This window comes from Typopeltis vanoorti, chromosome 12, assembly GCF_054136105.1.
Source record: "Typopeltis vanoorti isolate ZY-2024b chromosome 12, IOZ_Tvanoo_1.0, whole genome shotgun sequence".
NCBI classification, from domain to species: domain Eukaryota; kingdom Metazoa; phylum Arthropoda; class Arachnida; order Uropygi; family Thelyphonidae; genus Typopeltis; species Typopeltis vanoorti.
The window spans coordinates 2,529,297-2,546,546 of NC_143560.1; positions in this window are offsets into that span (position 1 = coordinate 2,529,297).

The following is a 17,250-nucleotide window of genomic DNA, read 5'->3' on the forward strand; positions in this document are numbered from 1 at the left end:
AAAACGATTTTGATGTTCAGTATTTAGTGTGCAAATATAAAAATTTTACAGCAGCTATAACACAGAATTCAGAAAGATTGGTTAGAATGGAAGGTGTAATTTCAGAGCACTGAAATAATATTGTCATCATTTTACAGGATACAAATTGCCAGCCCATCCTCGTTCGTTCAGTATCAAAGTAGATACCCAACAGGGTGCACCACGAGAAGGTGAGGATTGGACATTAGGTCAGAAGCCCTGGTCGGTTCTCCGCATTCCTTTAAAGGCTATGTGGAGGTCTCCTCTCAGTTATACAGCTTTGACCCTTAAGCACCCCTAGAAAGATGCTAGAAAGAAAGTTTATATCTCTAATATTACTGGCATGTCTAGTGCTAATTTAAGTTGATACATGACAAATTGAACATTAAATTGTCAGTATTAGTATACCAGATGTTAGGCAAAATTGGTAGTGAAAACTTATCTTAGTTTCTCAGAGGAAATTAAGATGTTGATGCATTTAGAACAGTAGGAAAAGACCTGACACATACACACTAGATCAATTTGGAAAATAAGTAGTGGCTTGTTATATCAAGAAGCTACCGGGTTAAATATGCTCTGAAATAAAACTTCTTTGTTGGTAACGTTTAACTTAGAAATCATCATATTATCATTGACTAATGGCTAGAGAAGTAGCCCCGCAGCAGAAATTGAACTATTGAACTGTAGACTGCCTTGATATAAAAACTTCCATATGTGAACAGTAACATCACAGTTTATGCATAGGATAATCATTATGGAAAACAATAATATTTTCATCAACCAAATCAACTCTAAAGTGATATGGCACCACATAAATATCTGGCATGCATTTTCTCTTCTTGCAGCATGAATAGAGGTGGTCACATTTTTAGGAGTATACTAGTACTGTGATAACTGATGCTTTGAAATGAAACTTCCTTCTCTGCTTTATATTATGATTTTTGTATAAAATCTGATAACTAAGTTGGCTAAGTGGTTAGGTTATCTACTCTCCAACCAAAAGGCTATAGGTTTAAATCATGTCATAGGCACTGGAGATTTTTTCAAATATTATTATTATTATTATACAGGCACCTCCATAGAGTCCAAAGACTCATTGCGGGAGACCAAATCATCTGCACAATCTATGATACCTCTCCTTGAATTCATTAACAGACAAAGCCACTCACAACTGACTGGCAACCCATTCCATTCATTCACAACTCTCCAAGCAAAAAATCTACACCTTTATTCAACTTCCATGGATGACCCCTTTGTTGTGTCCCTATCTACGATTATTAAACTTTCCTATATCCTTTCAAGTGAATCTCTAATTTTATCTTTATTCAAAACTTCACTATGCACGAAATATTACAAAATTCAAATATTTAAGCGTTTTCTCCCCTTAGTGTCCCCTAATATTTATATTATACTGTACCTTTCAAGACATTTAGTTTAAGATAAGTAATTTGAAAACAAGGAGCAATTACAAAAATATGTCTGAGTGTGAAACTATTAAGCAGTCGTGATCCTTTATCTCGTAACTTAACACATTAATTTCCTGCGTGATTAGGTTCATACGTTTTTTCAAGTGGTGCATTAAGCAGCAATAATACAGACAACTGTATTATTAATGAACAAAAGTTTATTTAAGATCTCAAACATGGTACAATTCAATTTCTATTATATAAAACACAATTCAATACTAAGAATAAAATTACAAAATTACACAAGCAAAATACAAGTATTAGGGCAAAATCCTATGTGAGAATTTGCGATCATGCCGAACATATAATCCTGGAACAAATTAACACTTTTACTTAATCTTATGCTAGTCAGAATGCTCTATATTGCTATGATACCATGGACATTAATATTTAAATTCAGTTTACCTTATCTAACTTACAAAACAACATAGGTTAAACTATCCTTGCGCTATGCCCATACATACATTTGACCTTTAAGACACTCTCATATGAAATACCATGCGCATACATAAATCTCTAGCACATGAATGCTTATCAAATAATTAACTAGTTTACTCTCATTCTACTCTGATTTGTACCAAAGTCCTACTATATCTTCGACTGTCCAGTAATTAACAATGATTGCAATTATATGCGATTTCAGTTGATACAAGATTTTACAGTACCTTTCTAGGACAAACCCTGGTTTTCATGATCTATACCTTTCGTGCTTGAATAAAGGACACACACAGGATCTTCTGTATGTGTGTGTGTGTGTGTGTGTCCTTTATTCAAGTCTATTCTATTCTATTACTATGGAACTCATCACGTGGGCATGGATTTCTGTATGGATTTTCTTTCCCTCGATACGAGTACTGGATGATGAGCTACACGGACAATTTTTTTTCTTCTTGTAACTATACGGCATTCCTCGTCTCTTGCAATAGGAATACGGAATCGAATTCCTGCACACTTTATTTCCTTGTTGTGTTGGACGGAGATAACTCCTACGCCATCACTCAGGAAAGCCGCATGTTACCTATATGAAGATTTTGTGAAAAACCTCTGAGGAAAAATAAACCTTGGTGGGGGGGGGGGGGGGTTCTTAACCCTTTTATCTGCATGGCCCCTATTGGCACTTTCTTCGATTTCTTCCCCCCCCCCCCCCCACTGGAGTCGATCTCACCAATTAAAGTCATGTTTTTCTGCCCAAAACATGCTACAGTTCCTTGCACACGTCTCACTTCGGGAATTGACCTTGAGCGATTGTCATTTGTTTTAAGCTAGCCTCTATACTAAATTAATCCCCTTTTTAGAATTTACATGAATATTTTAATCTCATTTTTTCAATGAGATTAAATTGTATGTGAGAGGCTAGTGTTAAACTAGCCTCTCACATACAATTTCTTATCTCTAATCTTCTTTGTCTTACTTAACCTATTTTTTCCATATCCTTTTTTTGTAATAAGATTCCCTTTTTTATTATTCAGTTAAACAAACAATTTCTGCTATAATTATTTTATTTGGATGCAAGCATATTTTCTGTCTTTAAATATCTTGTATTAGCTACTTACATAGGATTTTATATTTTTAATTTCTTGTTACACCATGATAACTGAAATTTTTATATTCTTGGTTATCAGGGTGTAACACCTTGCTCTGGTCTTTCTAGCCAACTGCTGAAACATTTCCCCTGCATCAGTCCTGTAAAACCCTTTATGCAACTTTAATGTTTCTATCACATCCACTCTTTTTTTTCTATCAACCAACTTCTGCAATCCACGTCCTCCTCAATCTATCCTCTTTCTAGTGGTAAGACTTATACCACTAAATATTAAATTATACCACTTATACCACTAAATACTAAAACCTGAAAACCACAACCCCCCCTCCCCCCCTCAACAATAAAGACTACACCAAGTCTATCACTATCCCCTACATTCAGGGCACCTCTGAAAAAATAACTAATATCCTCAAGAAATATGACCTTACTTCCTGTTACAGACCATATAAAAAGTTGGCATCCCTTATCCGCTCTACCAAAGACCAACCACTCCCCCTAGACCTACCTGGTGTATACCAGGTCCCTTGCAGCTGCAAATTGTCCTACTTTGGCCAAACAGGCAGAACAACAAATATCAGGATTTCAGAACACCAAGACTACATCCGGTTTCACCAGTACAGCCGCTCTGGGCTGGCAGACCATGCCTTAGATACCCACCATAAAATTCGTTGGAAGAAGACAAAAATAATCCATCGCAGCAAGTTTAAATACGAAAGATTATTCAAAGAATCTTCAGCAGCTCTAAAAAACTTTCCTAACCTCAACAAATTTGGGTGCATGAAACTGCCCCAAATTTGGGAGACCTTCATTATGAGAACTTCAGCCCAACGGCCAAGACTACCAAATTAGCCCGCAAGAGGGCACCATTAGGACTTTAGGAACAAAATTAGTGTCTTAATTTCTTCCTCATTTGCTTTGTTAGTTCCTTTAGTGCACATACCATATCTTTATGTTCCTGAAGATGACAATGTGACATTGTCGAAATATAGAAGTGATTCATTAAAGTTATCTTTAATTAATTTACTTTATATGCGTTGTTAATTCCGTAAATTAATTACCAGTTCAATCTATCCTCATAGGGAACATTCCACAAGCCACTCACTTCTGAATCCTCTCCACCACTTCCTCATCCCCAAGAAACCCAGGGTACCAGACTTGAGCACAGTAATCCAGATGTAGGTGTATCAAGGCCTTGTAAAAAGGAATAACAACTTCCTTATCTCTACTTGTTAATGTGTTCTTCAGTAGCCAAGTAATCTTATGAGCTACCTTAGCAATATGTCCTCTAAACTTTCACTCTCTGTCTACCACCACCCCTAAATCTCTAACTTCATCTATTTCCTAGAGTACAGTGCCATCATTGTGATACACTGCTTGCAATCTATTTATCCTGAAATGCATAACTTCACATTTCTCCACATTAAACTGATACCCATTATCTTTTGTCCACAGTGACAGCCTATTTAAATCATCCTGCAAGCTCTCCATGATTAACTATTACTCTACCTAATTTTGCTTCATCAGCAAACAATTAAATATTTCCTTTCAGGTTATTTCCTATATCATTTACGTAGAAATTAAACAGCAATAGTTCCAGTATGTCACCTGTTTTTGCCTCGATTCTGCCCCTCCATATACCACTTTTTTGATATTTGTCCAGCAGCCATCCTCTTATCCACCTAACCAGTGTCATATCCATTCCCATTCATTCTAATTTGCATAACAGAGTCCCATGTGGTATTCTGTCAAATGCCTTTGCAAAATTCGGCAGAATCATTATGTAGAGATTCCCTTTATCCAACTGAATTGTCACTGTATTACAAAATTACAAAAGTTAGTAAATTACGTAGGCATTATTAACCATTCACAAAGCCCTGTTACCTCTCAGAGAGATTGTTCTTATCTACCCATTATTGAATTCTCTTTTTGACCAACTTTTCCAGTACTTTTACAATACCACTCCTGAGATACTGATTGGGCTATAATTTGCTACTGCAGTCTTAAACCTCCCTTATGCAAAGGAATCGTGATATTTATTTTCTCTGTTCTTACCAAGCCTTTCCATGAGTTTTGTTTAGCTAGTTTTACACGGTACTTCACTTTCTTACATTTTTTCTCTGCATTATATCAGAGCACAAGCTGTCTTATTTACCAGGAACTTTCAATATGCTTTCTTCTGTTCCTTGACTGACTCTTTAATTTCATGTTGAAGAGGAGTTCTGGATTTCTAAGAGATTACCAATACAGTTGACAGGCTTCTGTAACAATTTAGCACTATAGTACAGGGGTGGCCACAACGTGGCTCGCAAGCTGCATGTGCTCTTCACGATCTACCAGGAAAAAATAAAAAGAGAAGAGGAGACAACAAAAGAAACAAAAAGAGAGACGAGAGAGAGAGAGAGAGAGAAAAATATGGTTAATAAAAATTATTCCAGTAAAAACCTTTAATTCGAAACACATTAAATGAAGTTTATTTTGAACAATTAGAATAAGTTTAAAGTCGAAACACAATAATTTTAGTTACTTATTTACTAATAGAGGCCTTCCTTGGATCCATTTTCTTAGTAAGCTCCTTAAAAGTAGGTGTATAATTAGTCAAAGCAGTTCTTACAAGCCTCATTACAACCTCGCCATGCACACACTCACTTGTTCCCGTACCATTTCATCGGCCAATGGTTGCAGCTCTTCTAAGTCTTACCAGAATTATTTTGGCTCCAAAATGACACTTAGTTGGCCACCCCTGCTATAGTACATTATAATCACTGTGGCTAGGCTAAGAGTTAGATGATCTGGAAGCTGTACTCCAAAGGCCAAATATGAAACTTTTTCAAGTTTGTATTAAGAGGGGTAGTTGTTTCAGACATGGTAGTCACATTCATTTATTATCTAAAGACATTCACAAACATCCATGCTCACAGTAGGATTTGAACCTACATGTTGATGAGAGAATAGGTACAATATCCACCAGTCAGGCAGACATCAAACTGCCATCACCGTTTTGCAGTAGAATTGGAAGAAAATCTATTGATTTTTTTTTTAATTAACAATTATCTAGCAGTAATCAATAACTGAATTACCAACTAGTAATCAATATCGACAACTCCTCCTGTTATAGTTTATATTACACATGCAGTTAAAAAACCTTATTAGCACACAGCTTTTAAGTTTACATTGACTTTTAGTGATTTACAGCATGAAATAAATATTTAATAGATGCTATCCTACTTTGGCAGTTAAATATGCAAACAAAACAGCTTATCTGTTTAGAATGCTCAGATGTGATTACCATCCATGTTGATGTTTAGAAGAGATAACACACATTTAAAAATTAACTAAATTTTTTCTTTAGCTATTAAATTTCTTTATTTAATATTTCTTGCTCCTGCAACTAATATACTTTGGACAAACTAGAAGAACACAGAAACCATGTCCTTTATCTGTACTATGGTCATTATGGAACTGCAGATAATGCCATAGGTACAGATTATGAGATCCAATGAGAAAAGGATCTCATATGTATTCTGTATGAAAGGGAAAATCCTTCCTTTTATACAGAGGCATATATAAATCATATAGACTATTTATTGAATCTACCACAGCACAGTATTTTCCAAATCTAAACAAATTCAACAGCCTCACATGGCTGTTGAATTTTGCCATTGCAGTTAGGACTGTAAGATCTCATCTGTTTACATTTGGTTCTGTGTTCATCTTCCTGCTGGTGTGCACACCAAGGTGAAGTATTGGGCTGATAATTTAATAGTCAAATAAATTTAGTTGGATAATTATTATCCCTAAATTGTTTTCACCACTAAACAGTAACATGAATGAAAACGAGAAAGTTATACAGGGTGTTCGGGATAAATTTGACATATTTATAATTAATTATATTTTTCCGTAAGTTACATGTATTAACACACACGTCTCTTCATTTAAAAGTTTGGACCCTTCTTCATTCATATACAAGATGGCAGAAAGGATGGATAGCTGGAACCCACCTGAATCATGGAAGAGAATAACTTGTATCATGATGATTCGTGCCCGCCATCAAAATAAGGATATTACGACTGCTGCCCAATGCTCCCTGAATACAGTAAAAACAATCAGGCATGAACTAGAGACTTGCAATGGTGACTACGAGGATGTAGCAAGAAGAAAGATCCCTAGCAGACGATCTGATTGCGTTCGTACAGCAGAATTCCTCGCAAATCTGCAGGAACAGGTGTTGAAGAACCCTGGCATTGGAATTCAGGCTTTGTTCGTGGAGTTGCTAACTGTAGTCAAGCCCTGGATAACAAGGGTAGCCAATGGTAGGCCGTATGTATGGCAGCAGGATTCGGCCCCTTGCCACACCTCTGGGAAAAGTCAAAAATGGTTGTCTGAAAATTTCTACGACTTCACCAGTCCAAATGTTTGGCCTCCAAACTCCCCAGACCTTAACCCCATGGATTATTTTGTATGGGGCGCAGTTGAAAAAGACACCAATCGCACTTCCAGTAATACAAAAGCCCAGTTAATGGATAAAATTAAAACAGTTTTTGCGGCCCTTCCCAGGGAGACTGTAGCATCAGCTTGTTCGAGGTTCCGAAGCAGAATTGAAGCTGTGATCGATGCTAATGGTGGTTATTTTGAGTAAATCTTGTTGATAGTATTGTAATTAACTCTGCCTGTAATGTTTTTTTGTCAATTCATTAAATTTAATAGATACAAAGAAGATTTTCTTTTTAAAGCCTTACGAAACTGTCAAATTTATCCCGAACACCCTGTAAATTTTCTAGATAAATCTTACTACATATTTTCAAAGATTCTGAATGTCATATTCTGATTGCATCTAATCAATAATCATACAATTTGCTATGATTTAACTTAAAACATGAACCACCTGAGTGGCATTGCAACTTGCTATGCTAGTATGTAGATGATAGCATGGGTGAGACTCAAAGAACACCAGAGCCTGATCATCATCTATATCAAAAATAAACAGTAGTAGTATCTCCTCTTGAGAAAATGACTACACATGTAACGATCCCCCTGCACACCCACCATCCTTGTGGCACACTCCTCTACTAGTTGAAACTCAAAGGATATTCAATCCAGTTTAAGTACATTATTACTCTAAAATCATAACCTAAACAACAGATTATATTTGTAAATATTAACAGAGCTAATCTTTTCTCCTATGTACGGTGCCATGATGGCATATTTTACAAGTTGTTTACAATCACATTAAATGTCATTGCTCATCTACTGTAAAAATACCTGCAATTCCTTACACTCTCCTTTTAATCTTTATTTTCAAAGATGGCTTCTATCAAAATGTAGTTTCCCCTATTAAAAGTAAAATAAACACTGTTTTATTTATTTAATCTGGTTTTTTTTTTCTTAAATTCTACCTAACTTATTCAATTTCTTCTTGTCATTTTAAATCAGTTTAGAAGTAGTAACATAATTACCACACAGTGAAACCACTGTGCAAGTGAACAGACGGTTTTGTAGGTCCAGTGAAAGCATCCAAGACTATAATTGCTGTAAACTTCCTGGACAACCATATAAACAGATGATATCGCTTTCTCAGTCTACAAGATGTTTAGTCATTTAATGAAGATAATGTATAGGCATGTGTGCTACTACTGCTGAGATAAATGGTTTCTCCTCTCTCTCTCTGTTTATTTGAGAAGCTCTAATCATATATATGGCCTGATAAAAAAAATTGCAGACTGCTTGCAGTGTGACTTTCCATTTAAAAAGGTTTTGTTTTATAACTGGAAGATATAGCACCAATATGAATGATGAATGAATGAATATTTTTAAATATAACCTTAATCCAGCCCAAAAATATCTTTCAATATTTTTTCAAGTTTTATCTGTTCCCAAGATGTTAAAAAGGAACCAGAATGAACTTCTCCAATCACTGCAAAAATAAGCCTTGAAGGAACAGTTATTTAAAAACTTCCCATTGTATTCAATTTTTTTTTTTCTCTCTTAAGAATATAAGTATTTCTGTACTCACTACCACACAATGTATCACAGCAGTAGTAACAGGTAAATTAAACCCCCATCCTTTCACTGAAACACCAACCAAACTTGTCTAAGATGGAAAACATAATTAGGCATATTTCTTTCTGTAAAGAATCTATCATTGGTCCTCAGAAACAACTCAAAATGCAATGAGGAATAGCTTGACTCTCTTAACTTCAGAATTTTTAACATTGCAGTGCTACTGCTTTAATTTAAATCTAAAATTTAAAGAGTGGAATTTGAGATGCTTATCTAAGCTGTTCAAGACTGATATTATTAATTTCATGTTTTCACGGGAAATGCTGTATTTTTTTTTAATATACTTAAAAGGTTGGTTGAATTGGTAGAGTCTCTGCTACTAATGGCTCACGAAAAAAGTTAAGCAAGTTTGAGCGTGGTTAGTAGTTGGAAGGAGATCAATCATTTAATGCTGTTGGCACAGTCTCCTTTAATGAGTCTTTGGACTCCCTGAAGGGTGTCACATAATAATAATAATAATAAATTTGCTTAAACTTGCTTTCAGTTTCATATAATTGTATTTATCAACATGCAGGATGATTTACAACATGTTTTGTTTAAAAACAAAAGTGCCTTATGTAATCACTGAAGAGAAAGCCTCAAAGTGGCTCCTTCAATAGAGGGTAAAACCAGATTCAGCAGTCCAGTAGAAGTTTAAAATATAGTGGTTCTGCTTCAGCAGTGTCCAATTTGGTTGATAAATGTCAACAAAAGTGCCCTTTTTGGTTTAACAAGGTTTTGTAACTACAGGAAATTTGTTAATAGGATTGTAACATAAGGGAACTTGTTGCACAATATTTTGGAGTCAGCCTCATCAGAATCACAAAGACTTGGTAAAGAAATTTTAATTATTTGTATTTCAGAATCTAGAATAAATAATCGTGAAAGGCAGAATCTCTCTTGATTATTATTTATCTAAAGCTTTTTTTAACATTCACTTTAGAATTTCTGTTATTACTGGCAGCACTTGTTTGCCTGCTTCTTTGGTTGTTGCTTATAATTAGTGATAGTCATGGCCCAGCTTCCGTGATTAGCTACTGGTGGAGACTGAACTGCCCACTCAGTCTCCAAAAGCTAGATAGCATTGAAAGGCTTATGTTGTCGCAGTACATGTTATTTATTTTCATGGTATTGACAACACAGAATGATAAGAAAATAATTTATTTGCTGATATTCCACTGGTACTATATCCAGCATCTTCAGAGCACAATTACAGTTTGTCACAATATGCGAAACAATTTGGTGTAACAGTGGGACCAGTTTAAAAATATTGCAACATAGATGGCTCCTAATTAGGACTTTAGTTCCTTGTGTTGTTTGTTACAGTTTTTTAAACTAGTCCCTCTGTTATACCAAATTGTTTTGCATACTGTGACAAACTGTTTTTGTGCTCTGGGGATGCTGCATATAATATCAACAAATAAGTTAAATATTATTTCTTATCATTCTGTGTTGTCATCAATACCATGAAAGTAAATAACATGTTGAAAGGCATCCATCGCCTACTCCCTATAGGGGAATAAAAGGCATTAGCTGATTATTTATTTACTATTATTATATCAGTTTCCGTTTGTTTAAATATTGGAACACCATGAATTGGCATAACAACAATACTAAATATGAAGGAAAAGAAGTAAAAAGTTAAGTTTTAACGTGAGTTTCCATCCGTTTTTATAGTTTGTTATTAGGAGATCCATGGAATTGGCAGATTTGTGGGAGGTCCATTCAACTCGCATATCTACCATAATAAATCCTAAACTCTTAACCACTCCCAGCATCCACAATGCATTCTGGTAATTAATGAATTCTACTCACGAACTCGCAATTCTTCATGTAAAATCTTGCACTTTACAAAACTTGCAGGAATGACATTGCTCCCCTCTCACTTTCCACATACTTTTTATAATCCCCTCATACTAACATATGTATCTATCATATCACCAATTTTTGTTTATGCACCGAACTGCAATTTATTATTATTATTAAGAGACCTCCAGGGAGTCAGAGACTCATCGAGGGAGGCCTCATACTACACACACCAGCTATCATACTTATTCTTGAATTCATTCACACTTCTTGCACTCGCAACATCCAAAGGCAATCCATTCCAATCATGTACCACCTTAGAGAAAAATCTAGCCCTCACGCCCTTTTTGATGGCCTTCATTCTCAGCTTCCAAGGATGCCCTCCATAAATTGAAAAATTCTATCAATTGAAAGCGACTTGAAGCGACAGCATCAGTAAGACTCCTCATAATTCTCTCCGACATCAGCCAACAATTGAAAATTATGGGGTTGGTTACTTAAACTAGTAAGTAACCCCATAATCTCTGGGATACACCACTAGTTACTTTCCTTTTTTGAGCCACTTCCATCAAATACAACTTGTTGGTATTGTTCAGAGAACAAATTCTCGAATACATCTCTGATACTCATTCCCATCCTCTGCAGCTTGTACATCAACCTATAATTATAACCTTTAAATGTCTTTGCAAATTACATGAATATCACTGTACAGTATATGCATTTCCTTTATTGAAAGCATTCGTGCTTTTATCAGAAAAAGCAACTAGATTGTTGAAAGAAGACCTGTTGACAACCTTTTATGATTAGAATAAAAAAATCATATCCATCAACCGAATCCTTCTCCAACTCTTTGTCTACAGATGTACAGTGGCCTGTAATTAGAATTTTCTGTTCTTTCTAGTTTAACCATCCAAATCGCAATACAATATATATATATATATATATATATATATATATATGGATGACTGGGTGGTTAAATTTTCAACATAAGTATGCTGCTGTTTTAATCCAGTGAGAATTTATGAATTTCGTCAATTTAATATATACGTTCCTAATTAAATAAACAGACTAATGGAGTAAGTGGTGTTTCACTCCTCAGTACTAAACTGCCTGAAGAAAGAGCGAGTAGTGTTCCTCTACTTTTTTCGACCAGTTCCTGAGTTAGTTGATCTCTGGCATATGAGCAAGCTGTTTTTTTCTCGCAGAAACCCGAGTTTTTCATCCCATAAACTCAAGGAAATAGACCATAGAACCCACACTATTTCAAAGATTAAAATATTATGTTATGGTTAGGGATCACGAGATGGCGGCCCTTGTTGAGCCGTCTCTTCACTGCAGGTCGCTTAAATTCGTGATGGCCTTGGGCCAGCTATCTCTGATTGGCTGCCAGTGGAGATTAAACTGCCCACTTAGTCTTCAAAAAATATGGCTAAAACGGTCTCATCTACTCCTTATAAGGGAATAAAAGGCATTAGCTGTTTTTTATTTTTTTATTGTAACTTAAAAAAACTCATATATCATTACTTAAATTAAGGGGATATTAAATCCCACATAGTTTTAAAACCGAATAAGAAACTCAAAGATCGGAATCAGAGAGTTTCTTGCCGAATATAGTATAGTAAACTATAAAGTATCGGCGACACTAGCGTTAGCCAATGCAAGTGATCCTAGTACGTAGTACAATACCGGGCAACTCGTTGCAAAGGTGGGGGAAGTTCAGATCGCTATTCTTAGGTATTTTCCATAATGTAAAAACACATTTCCTAGGAAATGTATGCTGTTATTACATTATGGAGGGAGGTCACTACCCAGACCGGTTTCAGCCTTTTTTGAGGCTTCATCAGTGAGTAGCTTTGCAACGAGTTGCCCGGTATTGTACTACGTACTAGGATCACTTGCATTGGCTAACGCTAGTGTCGCCGATACTTTATAGTTTACTATACTATATTCGGCAAGAAACTCTCTGATTCCGATCTTTGAGTTTCTTATTCGGTTTTAAAACTATGTGGGATTAATATCCCTTTAATTTAAGTAATGTTTTCATTGCCGAAATGAAGCTTATTAGCTCTTTATACTTAAGTAACTCATATATCATGGTATTTGTGAATTGTTACTCAGGTACAGTATAACTGTCTATGCAAGGGGTCGGCAACCGGCGTTCCAAACATGCAGTTTTGACGGCCCGTAAAAGGTTGACTTGACCATACTTATATGCCATGTGGCATATATGTTGAATTATTTAAATAGTGCGTTTTATAATATGAATAAATTAAAAATAATTTTATACCCATACTTTGTAATATGGCCGTGCAACTTGGAGCGAGTCATCATGTGAACCATCATGAGTTGGGATAACAAGGGCGACTTCATCCGACGACAACCGACATTTTGGCGCACATTAAAGAACGCATTTTCGTTAGAAAATATCCAAAATTTTATCGATGCTTCCAAAAAAAGCAGGGAGACATATATTGTGATGTGTAACAGTGGTGGCCGGTGAAAATTTTAAGTGGGGGTGCTGCATATACAAAATAAGAAAAATAATTCCTCTTTTCCTAATCAGTAACTAATTTATTAATAAATAAATTTACATATTAAAAAAATTGCTTTATTGAAAATATTTCAACCTCATCACGAACACACACCAATAATAAAAGTTTCGTACACAGAAATAACGCCTGCAAGCATACACTTTATCTGTAGCGCAGTGTCGGATTCACTTGTTATGTACAGTGACAAGCGCAAACGAATATCGCGAGTCTAGCTGCAATTGGCTGAACGTGAAATTCTGACATTGCGTTAAATCGCAGTGCATTTTTTTTTCGTAATCTGAAGCGTTAATCAAACAATTCCAATTATTAACTATTCAATCAATGTCGAAACATAAGCTGTAACCTTCAACATGTTGGTGTATTGCATTTATATAATGTTGTCAGCACTGTTATTATTTATAAACACAAACAAAATTTATTTTTTTTCGTTTTTTCCTTGGGGTGCTGCAGTGTCGTAGTGCTTATGTACAAGCCGCTACCAATGCATAAACTACAGGTAGTCGTTGACTCACGACCTATGCGCTTTACGACTGATCGACTTACCACTGCTACTTACTATGCTACTTACTTACTGTGTATGAACATACTAACTAGTATGTTCATACACAGTATGAACATACTAATTAGTATGTTCATACTGTGTTCATACTCTGTTACAGTAGTTCTACTGTAACAGATTTTTCTACTACACTCACATGCCCTATCCGTGTGCCCCCCCCCCCCCCGCCTCGAAGCCTAATGGGGATGATTTGGCATATAGCGTCAGCCCACTGCCCTGTAACGTATGTTTGGAGCGATTCATGCGTTTCGATCTCTGTTTGCATACATATTACGTTCACTATTTTTGGTTCAGTTATAATTTGTGTTACAATTAGCATTTTTTAAAAACCTCTAGTCAACCAAGAGGAAAGTGCATTTGTCTACTCCTAGATTTGCCCAGAAAGCAAGAAAGGCCATTGATTTTGATACAAAATTGAAAGTGATCAAGCAGCATGAAGGAGGAAAGAAGGTGAACGCGATCGCACGTGATTTTAAGTTATCTCATTCTACAGTGTCGACAATTTTAAAAGACAAAGAAAGGATTCGTGAAGTTGTTAAAGGTTTGGCACCCATGCGAGCAACAGTGATAACGAAACAACGTACAGGGCCCATCCATGAAATGGAAAAATTATTGTTTCTTTGGATGGAAGATCAAATACAGAAGCGAACACCCTTAAGCCTTCTTACAGTGCAGTCGAAGGCTAGACGTCTCTTTCAGACGCTGAAGGAACGTGACGGAAAAGATTACACTCAGACATTTATAGAAAGTACAGGATGGTTCAAAAGATTCAAAAGAAGATTCAACCTTCATAGGGCTGGAGTCACTGGAGAATCAGCAAGTGAGGATGTGGAAGAAGCTCAAGAGTTTGTTAAAAGTCTGGATGAAATAATTACGGAAGGAGGGTATCAACCAGAGCAGCTTTTTAACGTGGATGAGACTGGATTGTTGTGGAAAACGATGCCAGAAGGCACTTATATTCACCAAGAAGCCAATAGCATGCCTGGTTTTAAGGCACTTAAAGATAGGCTGATTTTTCCCCTTGGCGGGAACATCGCAGGTTTTAAACTGAAGCCTTTTTTAATTTATTATTCTGTAAACCCCGTGCGTTCAAGAATGTAAACAAGCACACTCTGCCTCTATACTTCCGTTCAAACCGAAAAGCCTGGATGACTCAAAAATAGTTTGAAGACTGGTTTCTAAATTGTTTTGTACCTCAAGTTCGTGAATATTGCTTCGAGAAAGAAATTCCTTTCAAAATTGTATTACTCATACACAGAGCTGGGCCTAGAGGTATTTTCACCTGAGGCAGGAGGATTAATTTTCGCCCCTATGTATATAGTTTTTTAGTTTTAATAAGTATTAAATAAAAATAAATAAATAAATGATTTTGGGAACAAAATAAATTTATTAATTATTAAATAAAAAACGTCACAAAACGCAGTAATAGTACAATAGTAGTAGGAACATAAAATTACACATATTAAAAATAAAATCACACCAACCTTGACAAAAGAAAAACAAAATAAGTATTACACATGATATGAATTAGAATATTATAAATTTTTCAGTAATTTAATATAATAATAGAGACAAAATAATATTAATAATACTTATATAAATACATGCCCAATATAAAATCTTTTTTAAAAGTTTTACTTTTCTTCCTTTTAGTGAAGCCAATTCATCAATTATTTTATCAAAATTAGTTTGTTTTGTAAATTCCTGTTCAATTGATAAAATTGCCATATTTGACAATTGTTCCTGAGCAAGTGACGATCTTAAATACGTTTTTATAATTTTTAGTTTACTGAAGCCTCTTTCACCAGAAGCTACAGTAACAGGTAGTGTTAGGACTATTCGCAATGCAACTTCTAAATTTGGATAGGACTGAACAAAACTATATTATTATTATTATTATTATTATTATTATTATTATTATTATTATTATTATTATTATTATTATTATTATTATTATTATTATTATTATTATTTTATTTTATTTATTTTTTAATTTTTATTATTACGGGCAGCTCCAAGGAGTCCTTAGACTCATCGAGGGAGGCCCAACATCATGTCAAGAATAACTATTCAACATTCACATAGAATCTATCATACTTCTCCTTGAACTCATTTACAGCTATGGCACCCACAACAGACTCTGGCAGCTTATTCCACTCATTTAACACTCTCCAAGTAAAAAACCTAGCTCTAACACCCTTGCTAACCAAACTCTTACCAAGCTTCCATGGATGGCCCCTACTCCTCCTACTGCCAGTCCTATTCTGAAAAATATCTTCTGAATTAATCTTATAGAAACCCTTCAGTGATTTGAATGTCACTCGTCTTTGTCACTCGTCTCTGGATCCTCTCCACCTCCTCCCCATCGAGAAGAAAACCTGGCGCCCATATCTGGCACAGTAGTCTAGATGGGGTCTTATCAAGGTTCGATACAGAGGAACAATAACCTGTTTGTCTCGTTAAAGTGTTTTTCAGTAACCAAGTGATTTGATGAGCTGATTTTGCCACTTTTGCGATTTGTCCTCTAAACTTCAACTCCCTATCCACCAACACTCCCAAATCCCTGGCCTCGTCACTCTCCTGGAGTACAGTTCCACTAATGTGATATACTGCTGCTAATCTTTTCACCCCAAAATGCAAATCCTTACATTTTGTCACATTAAAATGACATCCATTCTCCTTAGCCCAGTCCTCAAAACTATTCAAATCATCCTGCAAAATTTTGACATCCTGAGCATTCGATATTGCTCTACCAAACTTTGCATCATCTGCAAACAGATGCACAGTTCCTCTAAGATCCTTTCCTATATCGTTAATGAACAAATTAAACAGTAGCAGTCCAAGAACAGAGCCCTGCGACACACCACTAGTCACAGGCCGTCTTTTGGACTCTACTCCTGAATAAACCACTCTGTGATATCTCTCCATCAACCACCCTCCAATCCATCTCACCAACCCTATATCCATTCTCATATGCTGCAGTTTACTAATTAGAATTCCATGTAGTATCCTATCAAAGGCTTTAGCAAGGTCCTGAAGAATCACTGTAAACCCATTACCCTTATCCAGTTCAGCCGTCACTGTGTTATAGAACGTGAGCTAGTTACTGAGACATGATCTACCCTTCACCAAATCATGCTGTCCCCCATAGAGTATCCCATTTTCATCTATCCAATCTTGTATTTTCCTCTTGACTATTTTCTCCAAGACCTTGACAACAATTCCTGATATGCTGATCGGTCGGTAATTTTCAACAGCAGTCTTGGAACC